The sequence below is a fragment of the Hyperolius riggenbachi genome, chromosome 12, assembly GCF_040937935.1.
Source record: "Hyperolius riggenbachi isolate aHypRig1 chromosome 12, aHypRig1.pri, whole genome shotgun sequence".
In the NCBI taxonomy this organism is placed as follows: domain Eukaryota; kingdom Metazoa; phylum Chordata; class Amphibia; order Anura; family Hyperoliidae; genus Hyperolius; species Hyperolius riggenbachi.
The window spans coordinates 228,417,770-228,431,027 of record NC_090657.1 but is presented as its reverse complement, the minus strand read 5'-3'; the positions used below and the strand labels follow the sequence as shown (position 1 = coordinate 228,431,027).

The 13,258-nt window shown below is 45.9% G+C and overlaps 1 long non-coding RNA gene across 1 annotated transcript in view; it reads right to left on the bottom strand.

Annotated features, from left to right (window-relative positions):
* LOC137541701 (uncharacterized) overlaps positions 1-5,121 on the bottom strand; it is a 36,681-nt gene extending 31,560 nt beyond the window's left edge. Inside the window, exon 1 of the long non-coding RNA XR_011025255.1 lies at positions 4,978-5,121. This is a non-coding gene — a long non-coding RNA (uncharacterized lncRNA). The remainder of the gene's footprint in view (positions 1-4,977) is intronic.
* Positions 5,122-13,258: the final 8,137 nt, after the last annotated feature.

Genomic DNA, 13,258 nt, shown 5'->3' with positions numbered 1-13,258 from the left:
CAGGTCTTTTAGTTAATTGGTTCAAAGCAGTGGACAAGGGCTTGAATAAAGGACAAAAACTTTTTATATTGGTATGAGGCTGATATTTAAAAGGGGAACTTCAGCCTAAACAAACATACTGTCATTGAGTTACATTAGTTATGTTAATTAGAATAGATAGGTAATATAATCTCTTACCCACACTGTTTTAAAAGAAAAGGCAAATGTTTGATTCATGGGGGCAGCCATCTTTTTGGTTGAAAGGAGGTGACAGGGAGCAGGAGACACAGTTCCAACTGTCCTGTGTCCAGATCACCCCTCCCAGCTGCACACGCTAGGCTTCAAATGACAAATTCAAAATGTAAGAAAAAAAATTTGCACCAAAACAGCAGAACGAGAGCAACAACATCAGAAATCCCATCATGCTTTGCACAGCATCAGGGGAAAAATGCCCGGGCAGTTTTCTTCTGTGCAGCTAAAAATGAGGCTTGTATAAGAGAAACAAAGTTCTGATGCTGTGAAACTGTTAAAGAAACACCAGGCCTTTTCAGTGCTGCTGAGTCGATTTTTAGTCTGAAAGTTCACATTAAATGCTTTCTCAGCCTGTATAGCTAAACTTGTGAACTCAGAATTTACAATACCTCTATGTCAGTCCAACTCCCAGGTCTGGGAGCATGGTGTAAACAAGGATCCTTATCTCAGCTAACAACCTCTCACCCCATTTAGATGTTCTGTTTCACTTAAAGGGGAACTGAAGTAAGAGGTATACGGAGGCTGCCATATTTATTTCCTTTTAATCAATACCAGTTGCCTGGCAGCCCTGCTGGTCTATTTCTCTGCAGTAGTATCTGAATAACACCAGAAACAAGCATGCAGCTAGTCTTGTCAGATCTGACTTTAAAGTCTAAAACACCTGATCTGCTGCATGCTTGTTCAGGGGCTATGGCTAATAGTATTAGAGGCAAATGATCAGCAGGGCTGCCAGGCAACTGGTATTGCTTAGAAGGAAATAAACATGGCAGCCTCCATATACCTCTGTCTTCAGTTCCCCTTTAAGGCATCTTAACCTGCCTGGCGTTCTATTAAGATCGCCAGGCAGGCTGCGGGAGGGTTTTTTTTTAATAAAAAAAAAACTATTTCATGCAGCCAACTGAAAGTTGGCTGCATGAAAGCCCACTAGAGGGCGCTCCGGAGGCGTTCTTCCGATCGCCTCCGGCGCCCAGAATAAACAAGGAAGGCCGCAATGAGCGGCCTTCCTTGTTTTGCTTACATCGTCGCCATAGCGACGAGCGGAGTGACGTCATCGACGTCAGCCGACGTCCTGACGTCAGCCGCCTCCGATCCAGCCCTTAGCGCTGGCCGGAACTTTTTGTTACGGCTACGCTGGGCTCAGGCGGCTGGGGGGACCCTCTTTCGCCGCTGCTCGCGGCGGATCGCCGCAGAGCGGCGGCGATCAGGCAGCACACGCGGCTGGCAAAGTGCCGGCTGCGTGTGCTGCTTTTTATTTCAGCCAAATCGGCCCAGCAGGGCCTGAGCGGCAGGCTCCGGCGGTACTGGACGAGCTGAGCTCGTCCAGACCGCCCAGCAGGTTAATGACATGTATTTATGCTTGGAAAAAAAAAAATCTGTTTTCCCTTTTGATGTTGCATGTATATAGCTGTCTGTACCGTTAGCCTGCAAACAAACAGGATGTAAGCCCGATGAAGGCTGTAAGGCCGAAAGCTCGCGTATTCTTATTTTTAGCAGGCTGCCATGTTTCCTTTTAAACAATACCAGTTGCCTAGCAGTCCTCCTAATCCTGTTCCTCTAATACTGTAAGGCCCAGTGCACACCAAAAAGCACTAGTGTAATCGCAAACGATTAGCACTTTTTGAAGTGATTTTCCTAGGCGATTCTAGGCACATGCCTAGCGATTTTCTAATCATGCCTAGTGATTTTTGGAACGTTTTGGTGTAGTGTTTCTTTTTTGTTACAGTACAGCTGTAAGGCCCCGTTCCCATCTGAGCGTTTTGCCGGCGATTTTGCCATAATACCCTATGGGCCCATTCTCACTTGGGCAATTTGCGTTATCGACGGCAATTAACGCAAATCGCAAATTTGTATTCTGCACCATTTTCAGGCGATTTCTCGGCGATCGCATTAATTAATAGAATCGCATTAATAGAAGCGCTAATCGCAGGAAACAAAAAAAAAAAAAAAAAAAAGAAAAAAAAAAAAAACACGCCAATTGTGAATGGTGATTAACAATTCTGGTTGTGAATCGTCAGAGCAAACCACTAGCAAAAGCGCTAACATTTTGCAAGTGTGAATGGGGCATAACTGAACAGCTCCTGTACCAAAAACACTTGGGGGGGGGGGGAGAGAAATCACTCTGATCTAACGCTTTTCAGGGCAATTTTCCTTTTTCCTATACTTGCTGCAGGACCCATGTTTACATTTAGGAACAAAGCTCATCGCTCTGGTGTGCTCCATCCCATTCAAATACATTAGACAAGCGCTTTTCAAAGTGATGGAGTTTTTAAAAGCGCTCAGAAGCGCTCATTGTGCACTAGCCTTTAGTCAGACCCTGAACAAACATGTAGTAGATCAAGTACTCTGAGGCCTGGAACCCAATACAAATTGCAATCGCCAGCGTTTTGCAAGCAATTCCATGAGCAGTTTCTGGTGATTTTGGTAGCGATTTTATAAAGTGTAAGGTTTTTTGCCAGCGATTGTGTAACTATTAGCGGTTTTAATTCTGATTGTAAGAAAAAAAAAAAAAAAAATTAATTAAAAAAGGACCAGTGTGCAGCAATTTAAAAACGTGAGCGAAATCGCTGTGTAGGTTTTGATGAGCGTTTATATGCTTTGCATGGCTGAAACGTTAATGCAAAATGCATGTCCTGCGTTTGCGATTTTGGTAATCGCTCCAGTGGAATTTGGCTCATCCATTAACCTCCTTGGCGGTACGCAGTTTCTGGGGATGCGTCCGCCAAGAGGTTTTTTGCCCCCAAATTTTTTTTTAAAAACGCTTTAGCTAGCATTTCGCTAGCTAAGCGTATGTGCAAGGTTGCTCCGGTCCCCCCCATGCCCGCCGATCGCCGCCGGCTATACATACCTCGCCACGATCCCACGGAAAGCGCAGTTTCCCGTTCGGCTTCCGGCGTTGCTATGGCGATGATCGGAGATGACGTCAGCCGCAATCCCGATCGCCGTCATCGCGAAGCCTGGAGCCGATTGGGTGGCTGCGCCGGCGTGGCAACGCTGGGGGGTACGTATCCCGATCGCAGGGGACCAGAGCAACTTTGCGCATACGCTTAGCTAGCGAACCGCTAGCTAAAGCATATTGCAACACTTTAAACAAAAAAAAAAGTAATGGGGCCATGTGATCCTCCGCGGCGCCTACGCAGTGTGTAGCACGGGGTTACCGCTAAGGAGGTTAACAGCTGAGCGTTTAGGGAAATCGCTAGCGTTTTGAAAACCTCCCTAAACGCTCAAAAAAAACAATCTAGTTGATTCCAGCCCTCATACTACATGGACGTGATAAAATTGGTCAGTGATTGACCAAACAATTGAAAGTGTGTACCAGGCTTCACTCGTCAGTATAACAACTGCTATCTGTAGCACATCTGGCATCCGTTTTCCATGCACTGCAGTAAACCATTTAACACCAAATGATTAATTACTTTGCATTCCTGGGTTTTTACAACACACATTCAATTTTATTATTAATAAATTTAAGGACAAGCTAGGCTTTCGACAGGGAATATTTTCTACAATCGTTTTATAGGCATTTTGAGAAAATGCAGAAATATACACTTTTTGTTCAGTTTTCACATGACAAGTCCCACAGTTTGGCCCTTCCCAATTGAAATGATACGTTATTTCGCTACTAGCTGGGCATGCAGCACACCACTATCCCCAGCCTGCATGTCTGTAGTGATTGGATGTGACTGCTGGGACCACAGATCAGGGGCCCCAGTGCTACAGATGCATCACTAGGCAATGGAAGAGCAATGCATCTGTAGAGCACTGGGTCCCCAAACCATTGCCCCAGCAATAGCAACTCATCGCTACAGGCGGCAGTCATTAAAGAGAGACTGAAGTAAGTGAAACAGCATTATGATTATTGTAAAGCACCACATAGTGCTAAACCGACGCATCCCCACGCCAAAATGAGGGGTTTACACCCCCATATCCCCTCTCCTTTGTCCAGGGAGCGCTTCTGGCTTGAGGCAGAGCTAATGGCTGTAGCTCTGCCTCTTAGCCGTCAATCCCCGCCTCTCCCCCGCCCTTCTTTACCTGCCTTCAGAGATTGACATGCATGGAGGCAGAGCTGCAGCTCATAACCCCACCTCCATGAGCAGCAAAATCCACCACCAAGAAAGTTGTGGATTTTGCAGGTGGTATTTGGGGGGTATGAACCCCTCGTTTTGCCGCGGGATATCGGCGGTTTAGCACTTTCTATAGTGCTTTACAATAATCAAATGCTGTTACACTCACTTCAGAGTCTCTTTAAAAGATATAGATATTGCATGGGTAAAACAAAAAAAAAAAAACCTTTTTCAGAAACTGCTGATGCCACAATGATTAGCAGAAGAGATGATGCAGCTTGAAAATGAACCAATCAAATCCAGCTAAGGTAAAATTCAGTTGGTCCATTTTCAAGCTACATAACTTTGCATTACCCTGCATCAACTCGAAAGTATTAGCATCTCTTTGCCCATCCCTAATTACCATCACTGCAAGGATGTAAGCCTCTATGTAAGCTTCTACGTTGGAGACAAGCGGAGATGTGAGCGACTGCCGGCTGCTATTCCACATCCTCCGCTTATAACTCTGCAATGCTGGCCAAGTCCATAGCCACCGCCCACAACACCAACGTGCAGAGAGAGCAGGGAGTACCGCGATCTGACACTCGCCTGATCTCCCTGCACTGCAGCATTTGCACGCTTGCAAATGCTGCACCAGTTTAGCCTGCTGCTTTGGTGCCCTAGGCCTAAATCTGGCCCTGCTTACCTGGGGACTTCCTCCAGCCCCTGTAGGCTATGGGCTTCTTCCTTCTCCCATTAGTTTGGGAGCAGTGATTGGCTCACGAGTAGATAACTAGCCGAATTTGTGATTCTAATGAGGCTTATTTTCCTCAGGTGTGTGCATGGGAGACAGGGGGTTGATTACCCAGATGTCCGCCACTTCTATGCACAGCACACGCCCAATTGGAAGCTTTCCACGACTCAAAACCATGCACTTCCTCCTTGGGAGTACTGCAAATGTGTGACTGAGCATCCTTGGTTAGGAATATTCACAAAATCAGTGGGTCAGTCAGGCACCAAACACCTCCCCCCCTTCCCCAATTTGGAATGACAGCACCGACAATTTTTAACCACGTGTTATAGCAGCAGTGCATTTCCCCCCCAAAAAAGGGCCCTCAGACTCCGTATAGGTAGGTAGCCAGGTATAGGTGCCCCCAGTATAGGATCTCATGTGTAGGTGCCCTAAATATAGGTAGCCAAGTATAGGTGTAGGTCTCCCCCCATAGGTAGCCAGGAGTAGGTGTCCTCCCTCCATTAGATAGCCAGCTCTAGGTGCCCCCTTGGAAGCCGGCGCCCTGAGCGACCGCTCGGGTCGCTCAGGTCAAAGGCCGGCTATGATGGTCACCATCCCAACCACACATCAAGGAATCTGACAGTAGAGTACACTCTCGGCCACAATGCATACTGGGAGCGGTAGTATGCAGTGCGGCCAGGAGCACACTCTACAGCGGGATTCTCTTAGGTGCGGCCAGCTACAGCTGGCAACCATTATAGGGACAAGGGGCTACACAAGCAGCCCCCTATCCCCCTGGTAACTTAACCACAGCAGCATACTGAGTTTCAAACCTCGCTTGTGGGGAGATTCAATGTGGGGAAAAGGGAAATCCTACAGGTGCACTTAAAGGATACATGAGGCCCATGAATTCAGTGTCGTTTTACTTACCTGGGGCTTCCTCCAGCCCCCAGAAGCCGGTGTCCCTCGCCGCAGCTCTGCTGTCACCCATTCTTCCGTTGTCCACTCCGTAGCAATCATCAGCTTCTGTGCATGCGTGGGTGCACACGCCGCTCGTGGTCGTGTGCCTATGGCTGGGAGTGTTCTGTACAGTAGTACTGTGCTTGCGCAGAGCACTCCCAGGCACGGCAGCACAAGTATCACATGCTTACACAGAAGTGAACGCTACGGAGGGGACAACGGTAGAATGGGTGACAATGGAACTGCAGCAAAGACTACATAGACTTCTAGTGCTGGAGGAGGCCCTAGATGAGTAAAGTTAAACTGATTTAAAGAAGAAATAGTGAAAATTACATACAGAATAAAATAGCTTATCTTTTACAATATTCACTTATAGATTATTTAGTCAGTGTTTTCCCATGGTAAAATATTTCCTCTCTCTGATTTATATTCTAAAACTTGTATCTGGTGGTGACATCTTTAGTTCTGCAGATTATCTGTACTGAATGTTCGTAACCAAGAGTTCTATGTACAGAGGGAGATACTGCTGGCTTGGCAGTTGGAAAAAGCCGTTATTTCCCACAATGCAATGAGGTTCACAGACAGCAAACTGTCAGGACCTCACACTGTGGGAGGGGTTTCACCACAATGGGCTCTATTCACAATAAGTAGTTCAGTAAAATAATTTTGGACGGTAAAATACCTCATACAGTTTTTTTTTTTCCTTTTCACTCCCCCCCCCCCCCCCAATTCACAAAAGTCCCCCCCCCTCCCCCATGAGGCAGAAGTTCAGTCATTTACCAAACAAGCATGCCTCAATTCACTAAGCCCTGGTCTGTGAGGCCTGGTTTCCGCTTGTGCATTTTGTGTCAGATTTTTCTCTCTGAAAATTAGCATTGATTTTGCAGCTAATGATAGTGAATGGGGCTGTTTCCATTCAATGCAAATTTTCGTACGCGTTCCTACGCGTGAAAAAAAAAAGGCGCTAGTCTACTTTAGGGGACCCACCGCAAATCCCCATAGACACTTTCAGCTGGGCTGCAAAACGGAACAAATGGCTTCCGTTTGCTTGTTGAAACCCCCACAAGCCTTATATCCCCGGGTAGCTACGCATGTCCTCTAACAAATTTTGCGGGTTTCGGTAAAAAAGAAAAGTTTGAACTGACTGTGTTAGGAGCCGCGGAATGACCGCAATTTCGGGTCCGTCGGCCATCTTGGTTTTGCTCTGCAGGTCGTTTCTTCCTCCTCATTGGAGGGATTGTTAGGTGGGGGGCGTGCCAGCTAACAAACCCTCCAATGAGGAGGAAGAAAGAGACCTGCACAGCAGAATTAAGATGGCCGACGGAACCGAGATTTGGGCCGTTCGGTGGCTCCTACACGGCCAATTTAAACTTTCTGTTACCGAAAACCTCCCAATTCGTTACAGGGCATGCTTACCTATCCATGGGTATAAGGCTTGTGGGGGTTTCAACAAGCAAACGGAAGCCATTTGTTCCGTTTTGCAGCCCAGCTGAAAGTGTCTATGGGGATTTGCGGTGGGTCCCCTAAAGTAGACTAGCGGCAAAAAAAATTCTGTAAAAAAAGTCCTGTATCATTTTTTTCGAACATCCCATACAATTCGCGTACAATACTTGGTATAGGCAATGCGAATTTTCACGTTATTTGCCTGAAAATAAATCATTAGATACATGGTTACAGGAAGTTGTCAGCAGTCATGACTAAGCTGTTACTAGGCAGATTATGTTATATTTTACTAATGTCATTTTTTGCAGGTGAAAATGTCACGCTTCAGTGGAAACGTAGCTCAAGTGTCACTTAGCAGCAGGCAGGCATGGAGCTATGTGCGCAACTTAGAAGTTTTCCATCCTGTGCATACTGCCATCTCTTTAGATGTGCTGCAGCCACCAGGGGGAGCTTTTCTGGGGAGCGTACGTTAAAAAAGGGCGCCGGGAAAAAAGGGCGTAGGGTTTTAAACGATAAGCATGAATAACATTTAAAAAAAAAATTGTGCTATATTTCGTTTAAAAATAATGTTTTATAAAGTTATAAATCATTAAATAATGTGTATGAAATCGGGAATTGTAAAAACGTTAATCTTCCCTGTTTAAAAAGTGTAATGTATAATAATGTTTTATAAAAGATTAATAAGAATGTTACTAAAACTATACCTAACCCTACTCTCACACAGAACCCTCCCTGTACCTACCCCTAACCCCTAGACCCCCCTGGTGGTGCCTAAACCTAAGACCCCCCTGGTGGTGCCTAGCCCTAAGACCCCCCTGGTGGTGCCTAGCCCTAAGACCCCCCTGGTGGTGCCTAACCCTAAGACCCCCCTGGTGGTGCCTAACCCTAAGACCCCCCTGGTGGTGCCTAACCCTAAGACCCCCCTGGTGGTGCCTAACCCTAAGACCCCCCTGGTGGTGCCTAACCCTAAGACCCCCCTGGTGGTGCCTAACCCTAAGACCCCCCCCCTGTTGCAGCCTAACCCTGAGACCTCCCCTGGTGGTGCCTAACCCTAAGACCCCCCTGGTGGTGCCTAAACCTAAGACCCCCCTGGTGGTGCCTAAACCTAAGACCCCCCTGTGATAAGCATTAATAACGTTTTAAAAAAATATTGTGCTGTTTTTCGTTTAAAAATAATGTGTAAAAAATTATAAATCATTAAATAATGTGTAATTATGAGAAGCAGTTATAAAACATTAAAAGTCTCCGGGCACCGCTTATAAAACGTTATTTTTCTCCGGCGATCTTTTTTCCTGTTGGGCGCCCATTAAACGATATTTATTATAGGAGTGAATGGTGGCGCCCTTTTTGTCCACCTGCCTCATGCGCCCAAATTTCCTGTTTCCTTTTCTGTGTGCTACAATACAAATATGCACGTCTAAAGGGATGCAGGGATGCCTGCCGAATTGTCAGCTTCTTATACAATACAATACAATACAATACAATAACATTTGTAAAGCGCTTTTCTCCCATAGGACTCAAAGCGCATAGTTGTGTTTCAGATTAATACAGGGTTGCAGGCTGGGTTGTGTTACAGAGGAGATAGTCCGATGTTCATGAATGCCAGACTGAAGAGGTAGGTTTTCAGTTTAGACTTAAATGCTTCCAGGGATGGAGCTGTCCTGATTGGGTGTGGCAGGGAGTTCCAAAGTGTAGGGGCAGCATGACAAAAGGCTCTGTCTCCAAAGCGTTTGAGGTGGACTCTGGGGGTGACCATGGTGTTACGTCCTTTTGATCTAAGATTGTGGGGGGTGTGATGCAGTTGCAACAAGTCCTTCAGGTATCCAGGGCCCAGATTGTGCAAGGATTTGAATGTCAGTAAGCCAATCTTAAACAGAATTCTCCATTTTATCGGTAGCCAGTGGAGAGAGCACAGGGTTGGTGTTATGTGGCAATGGCGGGGTTGGTTCGTTAGCAGCCTTGCGGCGGTATTCTGTACTAATTGCAGGCGGCGTAAGTCTTTCTTATGCAGGCCTGTGTAGAGGGCGTTGCAGTAGTCTAACCTTGATGTGACGAAGGCATGGACTAGGGTTGGAAGATCCTCTGAAGGAATTAGGTGTTTAATCTTTGCAATATTCCTTAGATGAAAGAAGGAATGTTTCACAACAGCTAAGATTTGATTCCTGAAGCTTGATTTCCCATCAATCAGTACTCCCAGGCTGCGCACACAGTCTGAGTTTTTCAGGTCTGAGCTCCCTATCCTTAGTGGTGTTGGTTGAGACTTGGGCTGCTTTGCTGTTGAGCCCTGCCCCTCGATAACAAGAACCTCCGTTTTGTCAGCATTAAGTTTTAGCCAATTAATATTCATCCACTCCTGAAGCTCAGCTAAGCATGAGTTTATTTGTGGAGTAGGGTCTGTGATGCCAGGTTTGAATGACAAATATAGCTGGGTGTCATCAGCATAGTAATGATATGTCAGGCCATGTTTTTGTATGATTTCTCCAAGTGGCAGCATGTATATGGTGAAAAGTAAAGGGGATAATATTGCGCCCTGAGGTACACCGTATTTTAGTGGTACAGGGTTGGAGAGGAAGGGCCCTAAGGCTACCCTTTGTGTTCTGCCAGCCAGGAAGGAGTTGAACCACTGGAGAACAATGCCATCTATGCCACAGTACTCTTGTAGCCTGTTGAGCAAGATTTCATGATCGACTGTGTCAAAAGCCGCTGAGAGGTCGAGCAAAATCAGGATGGAACATTGACCCTTGTCTCTTGCAATGAGCAGATCATTGCAAATCTGGGTGAGGGCTGTTTCACAGCTGTGATATTTCCTGAAGCCAGATTGAAGAGGGTCAAGGATGTTGTTTATGGAGAGCCTGGCTTCAAGTTGGAGGTAGACAGCCTTTTCAATAACTTTTCCCAGAAAGGGGAGGTTAGAGACAGGTCTGTAGCTGTTTAGAGCATCTGGGTCTAAGGATGGTTTCTTGAGTAGTGGCCTGACGATTGCTTCTTTCAGAGTAGAGGGAAACCACCCTTCTTGTAAGGAACCATTGACTATTTTGTGGAATGCCAGTGTAAATAGTTCAGGGCATTTCAACATGAACTTAGAGGGGGGGCCAGGGTCCAGATCGCAGGTAGTCTGGCGAAGGTTTGAGAGGATATCCAAGACATCTTTTTCAGTGATTACCTTAAAATCAGACCATGGTGGTAGGCTATTTTCGCACCTGTTATAGGGCTCTGCATGGGTTTCTGGGGCTGTGAATTGAATGGCAGATCGTATGGAGGAGACTTTGTCTGAGAAGAAGTGGGCAAATTTCTCGCACAGTTCCTGTGAAGGTCTGATGCTGGATTTCCTGCAAGATGGATTGCAGAGACTGTCAACCGTGCGGAAGAGTTGGGCAGGTCTGTTGGCTGCATTTGCAATTTTGTGAGACAGGAATAAGGACTTCTTTTTGTTAATCGTCGTTTGATATTTTTTTCTTCTGCTTTGATACACTGAAAGACCCACTGGCATCTCTGGTCCATCCAATCACAGTGAGAAACAGGCTGTGTGGCTCTCCCCAAAGGCTGTCAAATCTACCATACAGAGACAGCATGGGGAGAGCCAGTTATCAGCTGCTGTGAGCTGGAGAAAAAAAAGTCCCTTTTGGCCAGTGAATGACATGTGGAAATCTTTGAGAATTGACATTTCCCGAGGAAATTACCGCACAAGTCGGTAATTTACCTCACTAGTCAGGAACGGTGATTTTCTGTGCAGTGATGGGTTTAGTGAATTGTAACTAGGGAAGGTGATCGGTAAAAATCAGCCGAATGTGGTAATGCTTTGTGAATAGAGCCCAATATCTGCTATACAGACCCCCTGACGATCTATTCTCATGGGAAAAGGGGTATCAGCTACTGATTGGAATGAAGTTTAATCCTTGGTTGAAAGGAATCCGATGTGTGAGACCTATGGAAGCTGCCATATTGATTTCCTTTTAAACAATACCAGTTGTCTGGCAGTCCTACCAAGTATTCTGGTCAGTGGGATCTAAATCACACACACACCTGAAACAAGCATGCAGCCAATGTCAGATATCTGATCTGCATGCTTGTTTGGGGTCTATGGCTAAAAGTATTAGAGGCAGAGGATCAACAGGACAGCCAGGCAATGTGCATTACTTAAAAAGGAAACAAACATGTCAGCCACCAAATCCCTCTCCCCTTGGTTTCCCTTCAGGGTAGGAACACGCTAGGCAGAAACACTAGCACTGCGGAAAACGCAGCAAAACCGCACACAAGTAACGCATATGTTTGCGTTCTGTAATGTTTGTGTTATGCAGCAAGACTGGCATTTTGCAGATTTCCCCAAAACGTATCTAAAAATGCACATAAATGAAAGTCAATGGCGACGCATGCAAGGCACATATGCGATTTATATATGTAAACCACAAACACATTAAAATACAAGAAAACCACATGTGCAGAACAGAAAACACTCTAAGAACGCACAAACGCATATGCAGCAAAACAGTACCTTTCCCCCACTGCCTGTGTTCCTACTAGGGATGATCAATGAAATGCAAATTTTTCTGAAATTATGCAAATTTGTATGCAAATGTATACGGTTTGAAAATGGCCCAATCAATTTAAACTCAGGTTTAAAATGATTGGTCCAATTTCAAGCTGGATATATTTGCATACAAATTTGCATAAAATTGCATCAACTAGGAAAAAATGTGCATATCTGTGATCATCCCTAGTTCCTACCCTCAAAGTTCCTCTTTAACTCCCCTCATATCTTTGAGGGCTCGTTTCCACTATTGCGGTGCGGAATCGCCTGGATTCCACCGCTGATGAAATCGCATGCGGATGCGATTCTGCATGCGTTTTTTGCCGCAAATTCGCATAGGTGAGGGTATATGCGATTTTAACCATGTCACTGCCTGTGTGAATTTACATTGGTACCCATGCGAATTCGCGACAACAAAACGCATGGGGAAAACGCATGCAATTTCCCTATTAAATACATTGTGTGCGATTCGCCTGCATTCCACACGCAGGGGAATTCTGAGGGCTCTGCCGTGCAGAAAAATCCTGCTCAGAAAAACTGACAAGTGGAAACAGGCCCATTCACTTATATTGTCTATGCGAATCCGCATACGCAAGACGCATGCGGATTCGCAATAGTGGAAACGGGCCCTCAGGCCTGGAACCCACTGAAAACCTCTGTATGAGCTGTTTGTAAACGATTTCATGAGCATTTTCAGGAGCGATTTTAAAAAGTGTCATCAATTTGCCAGCGATTGTGTAGCGATTAGCATTTTTAATTCTGATTGATCCTTTCAATGAATTGTAATTTTGTTACAGTGTGCAGTAATGTAAAAAACAAGCAAAATCGCTGTGTAGGTTTTGACGAGCGATTATGCCAGCATTTATATACTTTACATTGCAGAAACACTAATGCTAATCGCTAATGCTCAAAACTGCAGCACGTTTTGCGATTTGGTCATCGCAATCTCTTCAGTGGAATTTGCTGTGCTAAGCTGGCTGACACAAACCTAGTGCTAATGCTCCTGAACAGTTGGTCACTTAAAAGGAGGGGGGCTGGGGTCGGGGGAAAATGAGTTGAAGTTACCCGGGGCTTCTAATGGTCCCCCGCAGACATCCTGTGCCCGCGCAGCCACTCACCGATGCTCCGGCCCCGCCTCCAATTCACTTCTGGAATTTCTGACTTTAAAGTCAGAAAACCACTGCGCCTGCATTGCCGTGTCCTCGCTCCCGCTGATGCCACCAGGAGCATACTGCGCAGAACAAAGACCATACTGGACTTGTGCAATACACTCCTGGTGACATCAGTGGGAGCGAGGACACGGCAATGCAGGCGCAGTGGTTT